Source organism: Alligator mississippiensis, chromosome 8 (genome assembly GCF_030867095.1).
Source record: "Alligator mississippiensis isolate rAllMis1 chromosome 8, rAllMis1, whole genome shotgun sequence".
Taxonomy (NCBI): domain Eukaryota; kingdom Metazoa; phylum Chordata; order Crocodylia; family Alligatoridae; genus Alligator; species Alligator mississippiensis.
The window spans coordinates 67,641,163-67,656,941 of record NC_081831.1 but is presented as its reverse complement, the minus strand read 5'-3'; the positions used below and the strand labels follow the sequence as shown (position 1 = coordinate 67,656,941).

Sequence of the window (15,779 nt, the reverse complement as noted above, 5' to 3'; positions counted from 1 at the left end):
TTGGCATTAATCCCCAGGGCTCCCAGAGCCAATGCAGCAGCTCAGGGAGTTGCAAGTTACCACTGCTGCTATATACCCTGCCACTGACTCTCAGGGTACATGGTGCTGTTGGGACTTGTTTTGGCAGCGGCAGGGCAAGAGAAAGCTGTGTGAACCTTTGTGGCTCCCTGAGCTGACAACAGCTAGGGCACCCATGGCAGTTAACATCTATGCTCACCCCACTGCTGGAGGTGGGTCCAAATCTGGCCCAGAGGGTCAAGTAAGTTTGTCTCCCTTGAACTGAGAGAGTTTAGTTGTTTCTGGTTTTTGGTTTTCTTTTTCTTCCTATTCTTCCATTTATATTTCCTCTTTCCTTGGTTCTGCTTTTCCATTCCTTCTTGCATGATCTCTAGAAATTTGCTGCTTACCCCTGGGGATAGGTGTAACGGTTGGACACAAGGTCTACTTGGACACAAGAATGGTTCTGGATAAGTAGGGAGAGAATTTAGATCACATAATGCAGACTTTTCTATCTTTTAATTCATTTTTTTTATGCTTGGGCTTGGTGAATAGTGAAAAAAAGAGGAAAACCATTTTCTCCTTTCTTGAATAACTTCTAAATCATTCTAAGACAAGGGCAGCATTTTCCACTTACAGAATCCAGTCATTCAATTTCAGTTAGCAGTGACACCTTCTGTTGCTTTTGGGAAAATAACTTTCTCAGGTATTGAGGTCTAAATTTTTCTAGATTTTAACCACACTATATTATTTAACATGAACATGGTTAAAAATATTCAGCAAATAGATGTTGGAAAACTTTATAATGCTCATGAATGGTGTCAGCCTGGCACAAAATGTACACTCTTCTTTCGGAGAGATTCAAGTTCTGCCTAATGCCTAGGTTCCAGTGCAAAATTAGGACAGTATTGCACTCCTATAAATGATCTTTTTTGGAGTGTAATATTACATTTATTTTTTTTTCTTAATTTTGACAGTTATCTACGACAGAGATGAAAGTTTCCATGGTGTTTTTAGACTGGAGGAGATTTTAACAAACAATCTTTCCCCTCTCTCCCCAGGAAAACAAACAAGCAAAATCCCATTTTGCCTTGGTAACATGCCCTTCCTCAGTACAATGTTTTCTGCTTTGTATTTCTGAACTTCTGTTGAGCACACATTGGCTTCTGTGTTTGCCTCCAACTTAACAGTGCCGCTGGTCTGTGCCACTACTCTAATTCAAGTGCTGTGTTGCACCTTGAGTTTCATTTTGTTTGAGAAAGCAGTGCACATATGAATACATCTGTGAAATTACTTCTTAGTGCAGTCAGGAGAACACAAAACGTATTGTAAAATAGATTTCTCAGTTCCTTGGGATGGGAGAATTTTCAGACCTGTGAAACAGTTTGCCTAGTTCCGTGGCAAATTTCCTTTTCTGTTTGCAGAACGGGTTATATAGTTCTCCTGATTCTGCCGTCTTTGAGAAACTGCCACATTTGTTTTTATGAGCCCCTAGCTTCAGTTAAATCTTGTACATATGTTGTTGGTGTTCAACTCTCTTTAATTTTTTTAGTACAGAAAACCCTAGATCATTCAGTTTTTTTTCATTTATACAATGCTACTTTATTTTGCTAACCTTGGTAGATATTTTGTTGTTGGCTAGTGACTGCTGTGACTAATATACCCTCTTGTAGAAAGTGAAGTCAGTATGAATATCAAAATAAATCTTTTAAAGATACAGCCATATGCTAGCACTGTACTTGGATAAAATGAATTTAATTTAGACATGATTTGTCCAGTCATAAATGATAAGTGCAGTAGTTCTTCCTGACTAGAGCTCTCTTCAGCAGTTTTGCTCACCTTGGCTTCACTGAAAGATCAGAGCTCCATAAAGAGTTTAGAATTTTCACTTAAATAAAAAGAGATTGGAAAAACCTAGGGGCTTAAATTAGTCAAATCTTTTAATTTGGGGATGAAAAACAGTAGTGTAGACAACCCTGTCAGGCCCTTAGAGATAAAATAAAGAACTGCATTCAAGGTGGGAAGGCACTTCCAAGCAGTCCAAGGCTACCTTCTCTTTTAAAAATATTACAGGAATTTAGCTATTGGCAAAGGTGGCATCTTACTGGGCAGTCCAGCTCCCTTTAATGTCAAGGGAAAATTCCAACTGACTTCATAGGGTTTAGGTTGGGCCAGTAGAGCTGGCTCTTGAAACTGCATAATAGAAGCAGTACTAGCAGTGCCCTACACAATACCCCAGTGCTCCCCACTATTCATCCTCATTAATTATACCAGTTGTATTCTATATTCATCTACAAAGTAATCCATAAAATGGACTACTTGTATGAGTAAGGATTACTCACCCAGGCAGAGCTTTGTAGAATAAATCTCTTTAATCCCTCAATACCTTTGCTTACATGTCTGAATGTACAGAGTTGGAAAACTCAAGCTGTTCCACAAAGTTAGAAAATAATTACTGTATTAAAATTTGTTTATTAAATAATTGATTCCAGCAAATGCAGTTTCAAAAGGAAACAAGAGGTGTTTATTTAAAGTTTTATTGGAGGCATTAGAGAAAATGTGCATTATGTTCCTTATTATGTTATTATTTATTTGTATGGTGGCAGCATGTAGGGATCACAGTTGTGGATGAGGGTCTTCTCATTCTGGGCATGGTACAAACACCAAAAAACGGTTACCAATCATGAAAAGTGTATAATTAAGACAAGAGCCAATATATGGATGCATTAAAAGAAGAGAGCAAGAAAATTAAGTGTATGTGTATGCTGCTATTTAGAGTCCTCTTTAGCTCACTCAAGCCAGTTGCTTGACCTTTTCCCCCATGTACAAGTTACCGTGCAACCACTACACTTTGTGCTTTCTGGTCTAGGGCCTTTCCATCTACCCACTGCTTGTGTCTCCTGCGATTGGTTGATATTACAGGCAGGAAAGAGAGGAAGCAGGGTGCTAAAGTTAAAAACAGGGATTTGTAGTATTGTTGCTTGCCAACTCCCTGTGGCTTGCAGTGCCTGGCTCTGAACAATGTGGAGATGGGAGCAGGGCTGGTTTCAGGCTCTGATTCCAGGGTTAGTCTGGACTATAAGGATGGTATTTAGGGTTTTCAGTGTTAGGCTGGTCAGCAGGTTTGAGCTTACGGGTAGCCTAAGTAACAGTGTAGGTGTATTCTGTGTTAGTAGGGACCAGCCTTTTTGTCAGGGTGCCACAATGTAAGCTCTGTACCCTCCCTGAGACTCTGATCGCCTTCCTCTGCCTGATCCATTGCTGTTTTCTGCTCCCTGTTCTATCAGTTGCTATGTTCCCTGGCTGCCTATACATGTGCTCACTGGTGTTCTAATTAGAATGCTTCAACATCGCCAGAGTGTCACATGTATTAAACCCCTGCGCATTTTAAAATGGTCACAGGGCACTTTATCTAAACTTCGTTGGATGAGGTTTAAATAAAGCATTGCACATCCAGTTTTAAACATGCAGGGGCTTACTACATGTGACGGTGAAGCATTTTAATTAGAGTGGTTGTCCAGGAGCCACTCTAATTAAAACGTCCTCCCCCATCCCCAAGCATGTGTATAGGCAGCCCCTGTTCCCTTGCTGATCTGCTGCTTGTTACGCGTATAGGCAACCTGTGCCACTTGTAAGCAAGCATGTCATAGGGTAAACAAAGCCAGGCAGCAATCATTGTTTCACACCAGCTGCATAACCATGACCTATCGTTTTGTGGGCATCATGTCTAATTATTAAAATAGAAGGCAGGATAGATTTGTACCTTATAGGGTAACTAAAAGTGTGTGGGGGACTGGGTGTATGTGTTTACAGATACATACATGCACACAGCACAAGCTTTCCTGGAATGAAGTTCACTTCATAAGATGCTATGAAAGGATACGCATGAAGCAGTATATAAGGAGAGAGTAATCTGTGTTAAAATAACATGCAGGGTGGTTTCACAACACTGAAATTTCAGCATAGCTCAGTGTGAAACAATGGCAAGATTTTTAATCAACGGCATATGGGAGAGAACTTTGTCTTGGTTGGCATCATATCCTGACATGAAGTTCTGTGTTTTAAGAAGGGATTTAAAGAACATAGGAGAGATTACAAAGATGCTAGTTTGAAAATTTAACAAATGGGTAAAGCTTTCCTTGGTATGGAACCTATGCACAGTGAAGATTTCCTTAGTATGGGAAATTCCTCACTCATTGCAGAAACACTTTAGTTCTTTGATCTGTCCTTAAGTGCACAGACCCCAGCTCAAAGGATTCATAAGGGGCATAGCTGGAGAGAAAGATGTTTGGCCTGTAGTGCTTTTGTCCTTGATTTTGGCCCATTCAAGAGCGAGAAGTAAGAGTGAGTTGAAACAGTTCAGACTGATCTCAACTAAGCCAGGAATTGGGCATCAGAAAACCAGTCCCAGCCAGTATCAAGCTTCTTTGAAGTCTCTCCCACCTCAGTCATGCCAAGGAAATATTGAGTGCAGGTGGAAATCTGGGCCACAAAGTGTGCATGGAATCTAAACAAGTTGCATGCACATATCTCAGACAGGTTAATTGTTCCTAACAGCCAAGGACCATACCCTGCTATTGTTCCATATAGTCAACTCCCATTAAAGTCTCTTCAAAGTTTTGCACAGAGTTTGATGTCAGGGTATGATGCCAGCCAAAAAACCAAAGGTCCCAACATGTTGTTTATTGACAATCCTGCCCATGTTTCACATTTTGAGCTATGTTGTAATTTTACCATGCTGTTGAAGCCAATCTGTGTGCTATTTTAAAATTAACATTTTCTTACAGACATCCTTCACTCTTACCCAAACATAGGGTTTGGTCTTGTGAAACCATCTGTGCACAGAACTTAAATTGCAGCTTTGGGCATGGGCTTGGTTGCTGCAAATAGTCTATTCTAAAATGTGACTTGTCAAACCCAGCAGATATATATGTTCAAACCAGAAACTAAAAAAGTCAAATTTAGATGGTGTTGGTGGAACCCAAAAAAGTTGTTTACTTTAAAAAGCTCAGCGTAACACTTTCTAATAAATATCAAAGCAGGTAGCATAGTGTTCATATGTGATATTTTATTAACCGGAAGAGTCTTTTAAAGTATTATATTGAGACAACAGCCCATCCTTTTTTTAATTATTTTTTCTATGGTGCAAGATTATCTTGGTCAGATTCTCAGCTGATGTAAATTCAGTATTAATTCCACTGAAGTCAGTGGAGCTGTACTGATTTGACTTAGACACATTATCAGTAAACCATAGTGCTTGTTTTCAATTTAGCTGTTTGCAATGTGTCTCTTTCATATTTCTTTCCTTGATAATGTGGATATACTCACCATACATATTAATAGCCCCTTTCATTTTTAAAGGGCCACAAAATTCTGACTTTGCAAACTGATCTTAATGATTTTAGAACAACATAGAGGGATCTTGTCCTAACACCACAGAGATATAGCCATCTCCTATATGAAATGGCAACAATTTAACGGGACATCCCCATACTAAACAACTCTTTAAGGCAAGAAGGAAATAATAAAGTATCCGTTTTCAAGTTAATGAGTTATTTAGATAGACTCGATGTAATTATTCAAATTAGATTTTAGCCAAGTCATCAGTGTTACCTTACCTATTATTTTCAAAGAGTGCCATTGGGTTTTTAATATCACAAATTGTCAGGACTTAACTTTTACATCTTATCTAGAAAAGCTTACTTAAAACATATATTTACAGTTTCTGAAATACATAATTATTTCAGAAACTGAAGTGGTGTTGAATTTTAATGAACAAAGTGCTACTATTATGGTAACAGGAATTGCTACCATGGGAAGAGGCTAAAAAGCCAATTTTGATCTTCCTTTTTCCTTCATTCCTTGTTCATTTTATTCCTCGTGTATTTGTTTCACATCCTTGTTAAATGATTTAAATTCTTGTGATTGCTGCTTTTGGTAGCTGATTGCATATATTAACTGGCTTTCTGTGTAAAGGAATTCCTCCTACATTCCTCTAATGTCAAACTCTTCTTAGCTTGGGTTTGTGCTCCCTTGTTCTGGTATTTCACACTAGCTTTAATAGAATTTTAGCTATATACTGTCTATCCCCTTCAGACAGATGAGATATTTTTCAAAAGAATGAAGAACTATTTTCTTTAATCTTTCTGAATAGCAAAAATCACGTAATCCTGCTGGCCCTCTGCTGCTCTGTTTCTGCAAAAACTATTCATGGTAAAATGCCCTAGAACTGCTTGTGCTGTTCTAAATGGGTCTTCATTAGGTACCTTTATCCATGCATCACAGAACATTGTTGGCTTTTGTTTTTTATCTACTTTTAATTGACTATGCTACAGGTTTTGGGGTATTATATTTCATAATAACATGCATCATACACCCTGAGTATTTCTTTTCATCTGGTTTTGTAACAGGTTATTATTACAGAAATATTTCCTTCTGTTTTTTCCCCCTCCCTCCTAGACTCATTACCTTTCTTTACACTCAGTACCCTAGATTGCTTAAACATAATATTTCGAGCCTGCACATGTCATCCTGAATTTCAGGTCCCTCCTCATTTCTGTGACTGGTTTCATAAGATCATTACTTTTATTACCTTATTACACTTACTAATTTTGACAATTTTATAAGTAAAGTAAAGAAAAGCTGCTCCTGACTTATTGAGTTCACTCTAGCAGATTCAAGTGATTTGCAGTATGGATATCATTGTTTCAAGGCTGTCAATCAGAACTCTTTAAAAAGCACTAAGCAGATTCACTTAAAAAAGCCAAGAGATATAAATAGTATGTTAATTAACAACAGACATCACCCTTGTGGCAAAATGCCAGAAGGGTTCCAGCAAAATGTGCCTCATTGCAGTTGTTGCTTTCATCATTGGCTATTGTAGCAATCATTAATGCAGCCTCAGTATTGCTGATCCACAAGGCACATCCCGAGGATCTGTCATCCTTGCCTCAGCGTGCTTTTCCTTATTCAGTACTTCAAATTGTTCTTTATGTTTTTACTGTACCAAAATCTAGTCAAATCATGTTAACTTTCTCTTCTGTTAACTCTTTATTGGGCCCTCAAAATGTTTTATATGAGTTCTGCAATCTTAGACCCTGCTCCTGCAAGCATCTGAATAAATTGAATCGAGTTGAAGGAACTTAGCATCTCAGAAAACTGGACCCTAAATCATACATTTGTCAGTCCTTCTGTGGTATTCCTGTTTGTCTAATTTCTATTTCCTAAAGTCAGTTCTCTTTTCACACATGTATAACTCAAAAATAGCTCCGAGGAATTCAATGGAATTTCATTAGTGTAAAACAAGTCAGTCCAGAATTAGGCCCTACAAATCTGTAGTTTCCCATCTTACATGGAAGTATGATTTAAGCTAATGATACATTGATGTTTTCCAGTGAAGTTTTAAATACACCTGCTAACTTTTCCCTTTGTCATCTTAGCTATTATCTCTGCTGGTGGTCCAAATTGCCTTCTGCATTTCTTACTTCCTTGTAAAACTTGTTCATTCTTCTCCTCCCTCTTCTGAAAACCATCTCAAGTTAATAAGCTAACTGTTGTCTCTGTCAGAGGCTCTTCTGTCTCATTCAGTGTTTTTCTCTTCTTTATTGATGTGATTTGGGGGTGGATTGGGGTGCAGTGGTGCAGTTGCACCCCCCACTTCCACTGTGAAGGTTAGGTGTCAGCAGCTCCATTTCCCTATACCAGGTTTCCCTACATGGCCTGAGGCACAGCTAGAGGCACCAGGGGGACCAAGCAGGGAGCAGCCAAAGAAGTGGGGACCCACCTGCTGCTACTGCTGTTCCTAGCTGACCCAAGGGTGGGGAAGCCCCAGGACCTCTCCTGGCCACCTCCTGCCAAGGGCTGCAGGGAGCTGTTGCATGGGCTGCCCAGGTAGTGGTAGGTTTGAGTTCCTGTTCCCTACCTCTCCATTGTGTTTCCCTCATGGCCCAAGGGTTCCAGCTTCAGGGAATACCTGTGAAAAGTGCAGGGCAAGGCTGCAGACAGCAGCAATCCCCCCCACCACCACCACTTCTGGCACCTGCTTTTGGACCACAGGGAACAGCCAGGGGGAGGGCAGGGAGCAGAAGCACCTGGAAGGCAGGGGATTGCCACTGATGCCACCATGTTCAGCCATGTCTGGCCCTCTGCATCACTGCTCCCACAGCTGGAGCCCTTCAGCCAGCAGGTGAAACAGGGTGGTGGAGAGGGAGAAAGCAGGGACTTGACCCTGCCACTGCCACAGAGCCTGGCATCCTGTGCAGCTACTCTCCCTAGCCTCTGGCTGGAGTGGGGCAGGAACAGTCCTTAGTCTTCCCTATCCCTGGGTCACCTGGAGACAGCAGCAGCAGCAGTCTTGAGACCTTCTGCTCCCTGCCTTTCCCCCGTTGTCTGGAAGCATGTGCCTGATGGGGATCTGCCTGCCGCTGTGTTGGTCTCGCTTTCTTGCACCTGGAGTCGATGTCTAGGCAACCCTTCTGGAGACAGTGAGAGGTTGAGGGAAGGGAAATGTCTCCCACAACATTCTCATAGGCAAACTAAGGAAGTGTGGGCTGGATGAATGGACTAAGACGGATAGAAAACTGGCTGGAGCATCAGGCTCAGAGGGTAGTAATCAATGGCTCAATGTCTAGTTGGCAGCCAGTATCAAGTGGAGTGCTCCAGGGGTCAGTCCTGGTGACGGTTTTGTTCAGTTTCTTCACCAGTGACCTGGAAGATTTCACAGAGCACACCCTCAGCAAGTTTGCAAATGACGCCAAGTTGGGGGCAGCAGTAGATACGCTGGTGACTAGGGCTAGGATTCAGAGTGACCTAGATAAATTGGAGGATTGGGCCAAAAGAAATCTCATGAGGTTAAACAAGGATAAGTGCAAAGTCCTGCACTTAGGATGGAACGATCCCATGCATTGGTACAGGCTGGGGGCTGACTGGCTAGGCAGCATCTCTACCGTAAGGACCTGGGGGTTACAATGGACATTAAGCTGAATATGAACCAACAGTGTGCCTTTGTTGGAACGAAGGCTAACGACAGAATAAGCTGCATTGGTAGGAGTGTTGCCAGCAGGTCAAAGGAGGTGATGATTATTTCCCTCTATTCAGCACTGGTGAAATTACATCTGGAGTACTGTGTTCAGGTTTGGCTCCCCCACTACAGAAAGGATGTGGACAAATTGGAGAGGGTCTAGCAGAGGGCAACAAAAATGGTGAGGGTGCTGGGGGACATGGCTTATGAGGAAAAGATGAGGGAACTGAGCTTGCTTAGTCTAGAGTAGAGGAGGGATTTAATAGCAGCTTTCAACTACCTGAAGAGTGGTTCCAAAGAGGATGGAGCTGGACTGTTCTCAGTGGTAGCAGATGACAGAACAAGGAGCAATGGTCTCGAGTTGCAGCAAGGGACGTTTAGGTTAGATATTAGGAAGAATTTTCTTAATAGGAGGGTAGTAAAACACTTGAACAGGTTAGCTAGAGAGGTGGAATCTCCATCCCTGGAGGTTTTTAAGACCCGGCTAGACAAAGCTTTGGCTGGGGCGATCTAGTTGTGGCTGTTCTTGCCTTGAGCAGAATATTGGACTAGATTACCTGCTAAGGTCCTTTCCAACCCTAATATTCTATGATTGTATGAATGGGTGCTGAAAGTGGTGGTGTAGAGGGGAGTCTCACCTTCTTTGGGAACTCCAAAAAGTCTCTGCTGTGGCAGGATACTTAATGTGACCTCTTTAAGAGGTCAGGCAGCCTGCTGAGCCGCCGGCAGGTGGGAATCGGGGCTAATTGTGGAGTCAGCCAACCCAGGGGCCTGGCAGGTGAGGCTGGGTCTGATTATGGGAGTCATCTAATTGGAGGAGGACTGGGTTTAGATAGGGTATAAGCTCAGATCTGAAAAACAGGGCTGGCAGTAACATCTTGGGAGCTGGTGTAGGAACATCACCCAGCAAAAAGGCTTCTGCACCTGAATGCCAGCAAGGAGAATAACATCTGGAGGTTTGGGTAGGAACTAAGGGGATGGAGGAAGTTCCTGGGGACTCAGTGTGGGGTCTAGAGCCATGAGAAGGGGACTGAGTGCCTGGGGCCTGTTGAGAGGCCAGGTGAGCCCAGAGAGAGGGGCTGAAAGTCTGTGGGTCTACTGAGGGGCCAGGTGAGCTCTGAGAGAGGAGCTGAGTGTTAGAGAGATCTGGTGAAAGCCAGTAAGCGGGGCAGAGTACTGGGGGCCTATCGAGTGGTCTGGATGAACCCAGAGAAGGAGGGGCTGCATAGGAAGACCTATGGAGGGCTCAGGGTGAGCTCACAGAGAGGAAGTGATCTATGGAGGGGCCTCAGAGAGTGGACCCACAGAAACGAGAGGGCTGACAACAGAGGATTGACCCTGGGAATCTCAACTGGCCTGTGCAGGGCCAGCACCCAGGAGAAGCTGAAGGGTGAAATAGACCATGGCAGAGACAGCCAGAGCTGGGACAGCCTGGAGTTCTCAACTGGCCTGAGGTGGGGCCAGGGCCTAGGAGAGGCCAAAGGTCCTTGTGTGGCCACAGCCTAGAGGAAGAAGGTCAAGGATGACAGTGCCTGCTAGGTCATCTGATGAGGGATCAAGGAAAGGGATCCAAGTGTGAGCTAGGGGCCAGAGATGGAGGATTTGGCCGTGGTTAGCAGCCCAGGAGCAATGTAGGACATCTGGAAGGAGCCCAGAGAGAGACAAGTACAATCAAGAAGGCCTTAAGACCAGGTCTGGGTAAGATCTGAAACTGTACCCTACTGGGGGTGGTTAGCATGGTGGAGCTGCCTGTGGCAGCCTCCATGAAATGCTACGCACGGGCCACTCCAGGGAAAGGCATAGGTGGGGCACTGGAAAGCCTCAACTCCTACTGCGTTGTGGGTTACCCTGAGGAGAGGAAAGGCTAGGGGAGCACACCCTGACAGAAATGCACTTGGCCAGGGAAGACCAGGACCACGTGGGTCCAGTAGTCTAGTGAGGGGCCAGGGAATAGAGTGCAGGACCAGTCTGAGGGCCTGGAAAACGTAGGAAAGTGGAGGACTCAAAGGGTCCAGGACAAGGAACCAAAAGGGACTGGCAGCCCGGAGAGGGGCCAGGAGAGAGACCGAGAGACCTGGTAACCTAGGGAGTGGTTGTATGAGACCGGGGAGTCTGAGGGTCCAGAGAGGAGAGACCAAGGGGTCTTGCATCTGAGTGGGGCAGAGTGGGAGACCGAGGGGTTTGGCAGCCCAGGAAGGGGCGGTATGGAGAGACTGCAGGGTCTGAGGGCCTGGAGTGGGGCTGAGAGAGTCCAAGGGGTCAGAAGGCCCAGTGAGGGGTGGTATCAGCAGTTGGTAAAACATCTCTAAGAATGCCATCTGTGAGGAATGGGCATGGTGTAGGGAAGGTATGGAGCCATGCAATTGGCCCATAAGGCCAGGACTGCAATCCACGTGGTCACTGTGATAAGACCAGGATAGCCTCTCACAACTAACATCCAAAGCATGGCAGACAAGAGCTGGGCAAACTGCCCATAGAGCAAGGTATTTAAAAAAAAAAATTGGGGGGTACCCTGTGACACCTGGCATCTACTACTCTGGCACCTTCTGCTTGCAGCAAGGGAAAGGAAGCTGCAACTTCCCCTGCGGCACTAGCAGCATGTCCTGTACCGCACTTTTCAAATTCCTGGATCTGGCCATGAATGTATTGTTATGCCTTTGACGCAAGCAAATAGCCAAAGTTAGGGGTCTTCCAAGCTGTTTTCATTACGAAGAAGAATTACTGATGGAAATGGTTATTACTTTGATGTTGTCCTGCTTATTTGCAAATAATAAAGTCTTGTTTCCCTGAACTTGGTAGAGAATCAAACTAACAGGAGGCAGTTTCTTTGTTCAGCAGTTCAATCTTTTTTTTTTTTTATCTACTACTTTGTGCATGGGTGGATCTAGGATTTTGAAAAGAGGGGGGTGCAGATAGTGTGGTGCCTTATATAACACAACACATTTTTCTCCAGTTAAAAGGAAACTAGAAACTTTACAATAAGTTAGGGGCCCAGGGTTATTTTATTCAGTTTGAGATTGAAGCAAAAACAAATATAACAGTAATTGAATGTTCATTAGCTTGTTATATCATGTATGAAAGCACAACAAACTAGGCAAAATAATCAAAATATGTTGTTTCATTAATCCTTTAGTTATTAGAATTAAAGGTACATCTCTTTTGAGATTCATAAAACAAAATCTTCTTGAGCATTTGGACAGTGCATCCAATGTTTCACTGAAAGTTATTGCAAAACACATAAATTAATGTTTTTAGCTAGAGTTAAAAACAGTCTTCAGGGCTGTGACATAGTGGCTAGTTTGCCAGGAGAAGCTAACAGCAAAATTGCAGAAGGAAAAATAGCTGGATAAGTAGAACATTAAGAATGTTAAAAAAGGAGGGAGAGTTGTTAACACCTGTGGAATGATGAGTTTAGAAAGAATCTGGTAGATTATACTGATCCATTAATAAATTGACTCCCTCACTGTTGTCTGAATAGAAATGGTGATGGTGCTGCTACTGCCAGGCAGTTGGTTTTAAACTTTGGATGGACCAAGAATTAAAAAGAGGTGTAACTGCACCGCTCCAGATCCGCCCTGACTTTGTGTATTAGCTCCCTTTGACTTTTTTTTCTTTAGGGTCTTGCTACAAGTGCTTCTTTGTCTGTCTCTGGACTATCTAAATGTATTTTATCCTGGTGGCTTACTCCTTCACTCTCATGTACGCACAGAAGTTCCATCAAGTGACGCATAATTCAACTGCATTCAGACTCCAGAGAAAGCCCCTCAGACTGCAGAGCTCAATTCCTATCAATTTTCTTGAGGCCAGTGCATTGGGTTGTGGTTTCTACTGTTTCAACTATGTTATCCATTTTGTAGTAGGGCTTCCTGAATGAAGAGCAGCCATTACACCCACCAGCTTCACTAAGATTCCACCCAACTCCCAGCATAATGATCTTTCTTTATTTGCCACTTTTGCTTTTCTTTTAAGCATATCTATACAGGTTTCCCTCACTTTATGCTGTACATGTGTTCGTGGAAAATGTTGCATAACTCAGATTTGCATAAAGGGAACCCACTTTACAATGTAACAAATATGGATACATTCCAAGACCTCACTGTACTGACCCCCAGGCCCATTTCTACTACTTTTGCAAGACAATTTTGGTACTCACCAATAGCAGACAGTGCACACAAGCACAGGGCACTATCATAATGGGGATGGCAGCTACAGAAACATGTGCCGCAGACAACGAGCGAGGAGCACGAGATTATATTTTGGTGCATGTCACTCTCACAATGCACTGCACAAAGCGGCTGACTGCAGTTTTCCACCACACTGATCGCATAAGAGTGAATTTACTTTGCATATAACACATTTTTGGTATAAAAAAGGTCATCGCATAAGAGCGAATTCGCACATATAGAACCCACATAAAGCAAGGGAAACCTGTATCTGAGAACTGCTGTCATCTGATATAACAGGTGTCTTAAAAGCAAAACATTTTCTGTTGAAGTGATTGCTACTTAACCTAAAAAGTAAAGTAAATCACAGTTTACCACGATGTAAGCCATAGTAAATTAAAACAGTAGTTGCTCATCTGCTTTTTACAGTAGTTGTTATAAGCTTCTAGCCTGTAGTATATAAACTAGTGATTGTCAACCAGTATGCCTTGAGATCCTTTTGAAGGGAGCTGCAGGGTGCCACACAATACTAGGTGTGTGGACACCTACATGTGATTCACAAGATGCCTTCAGAGATTTCAGATAGGAATCCCTACTGTCAAAACACTCTGACCTATTGTGGTCTCTCTCAGTTCTTTGCAACAAAAAAAATTATCTATTTTTCTGTAATCAAGAAACACAGAGAAGGAAAGGTTGAAAACCACTGATCTAAACAGTATTAATGACATAAAGACCAACTTCTGAATTTTAGACTGCATGTTCATTTTTTAAATTCTTTGTTCACAGCTAACATTCTGCTGTCATATTTGTTGCTAGAGGTTGTCTGGAGCAACAGGGTTTGGACTCACGCGCCACAAAATTGGATTGGGGATGTTTATCTAATAAACAGTGGCAGTGTCTATCCAAACAAAATACTTATCTATGTGGAATGAACCTGAGCACTAAAGACTCAAGCAGCCTCTACCACTTGAGCCAAAGGATATCTCCCTTAGGCTAGTAGTAGGCTGAATGTGTACTGAGCCATACAGTTCCATTTTCAACTGGGGCTTGGGGTTTGATACTATCTCCCCTAAAAATATTTATTTGTTATTGTTTATTTTTAGTTTGAATTTCTAAAGAGCAGTACAGGTACACTGAGGTCATTATTTGATAGTGTAGTTGTAGCAGATTGTCACTTCTGTCACCAGGAAGTTTATTTTTCCTGGGGCAAACTTGTCCCCATGGAATACAACATAAACAATCAAACAAGTAAGTATACAAACAACAAATGGATAAAGCAAAACCTGTGGTCCTTCCTTAGACCCTGAGAGGATAACCCTGACTTTGTGCTTCCCCCTCAGCACCATAGCTTTCTCCCTCTCCCCCTTGCTCCCCTCCCTGGGGGGTTTTAACTTCCTTTAGAGCTAGCTAATCACTCCTGTTAGCTGTCCCAGTGCTCCTAGGCAGTCAGGATATTACCTAGGCAGTGAGGCTCCAGTCCTGAGCCTTGCACCTTGTTACACATCCCTACCCATTCCCCAGGATAGAGCCAGGGATACACTCTTCCATTTTTTTAATCCCCCCTCTCAGGAGAAGAAGTTTGCATTTGCATGTGCAATCCCAGGGTGGTGGTGTATTGAGAAATCAAAAGGCTGCAGGGACAGCTACCATCTTGTTAACCGGGGGTTGGCTTTCCTCATGGCATTAAGCCATGTTAAAGGGGTACGGTCAGTGACCAAATGAAAATGGGCCCCTAGGAGGTGGTAGTGGAGGGTCTCAACAGCCTGGTTAATTGCTAGATGCTCCTTTTCTATTGCATCATATTTCTGCTCTCAGGGATGGAGCTTCCTGCTGAGGTACAAGTTTTTCATTCTCAAACTCCTGGGACAAAACAGCTTCCAAGCCTCGCTCCAAGGCATCTGTCTGCCATATAAACTCCTTTGTTAAGTCCCAAGTTGCGCAGGACTGGTGCACTGCTTAGTGGTTGTTTTACTGTCCCAAATGTTGCCTCACACTTGGGTAAGCACTGGACCCTTTGTGGTGCCCCGTTCCACAACAGGACAGTTTGTGGAGCTGTAATCACAGCAAGTTGTTGGATGAACTGTCAATAGTATCTTGCCAAGCCCAAGAATGACTTCACCTGCCTTTTGGTTGTTGGCACTGCTAATTCCATCAAGGCCTTTATTTTGTCTGCTAGGGTCCTGATTTTGTGATTCCCTAGTATATATCCTAGGTAGCTAAGCTCCATGTATCCCAGGTGACCTTTAGCAGGAGTGTATTGTATTGTCTGCAAAACTTCTGTCACCCACTGGAGGTGTTCTGCCTACATGTTGGCAAATATTACTTTGTCCACATAGGTGGTTGCCTATGCCCGGTGTAGGAGGAATACTCTGTCCATCAGATGCTAGAAGGCTGAAGGGGCCCTTGGAGACCAAAAGGTAGAGTCTGGAAGCATCCAGAAGAGTCCAGGGCATTGCAAAAGGCTGTGATTTCTTGGGATGCTGGGTCCAGAGGTATTTGCCAATACCCTTTGGTTAAATCCAGGGTGGTTATGTATCTCACATTGCCTATTTCTTCCACCATTCATCTATTCTGGGCATAGGGTACAGGTCACACTTTGA

General features: G+C 43.1%; 1 protein-coding gene across 2 annotated transcripts in view; it reads left to right on the top strand.

Annotated features, from left to right (window-relative positions):
* The window catches only part of LOC109283246 (uncharacterized), a 110,803-nt gene that overhangs the window by 1,490 nt on the left and 93,534 nt on the right, over positions 1-15,779 (top strand). The window lies entirely within an intron of this gene.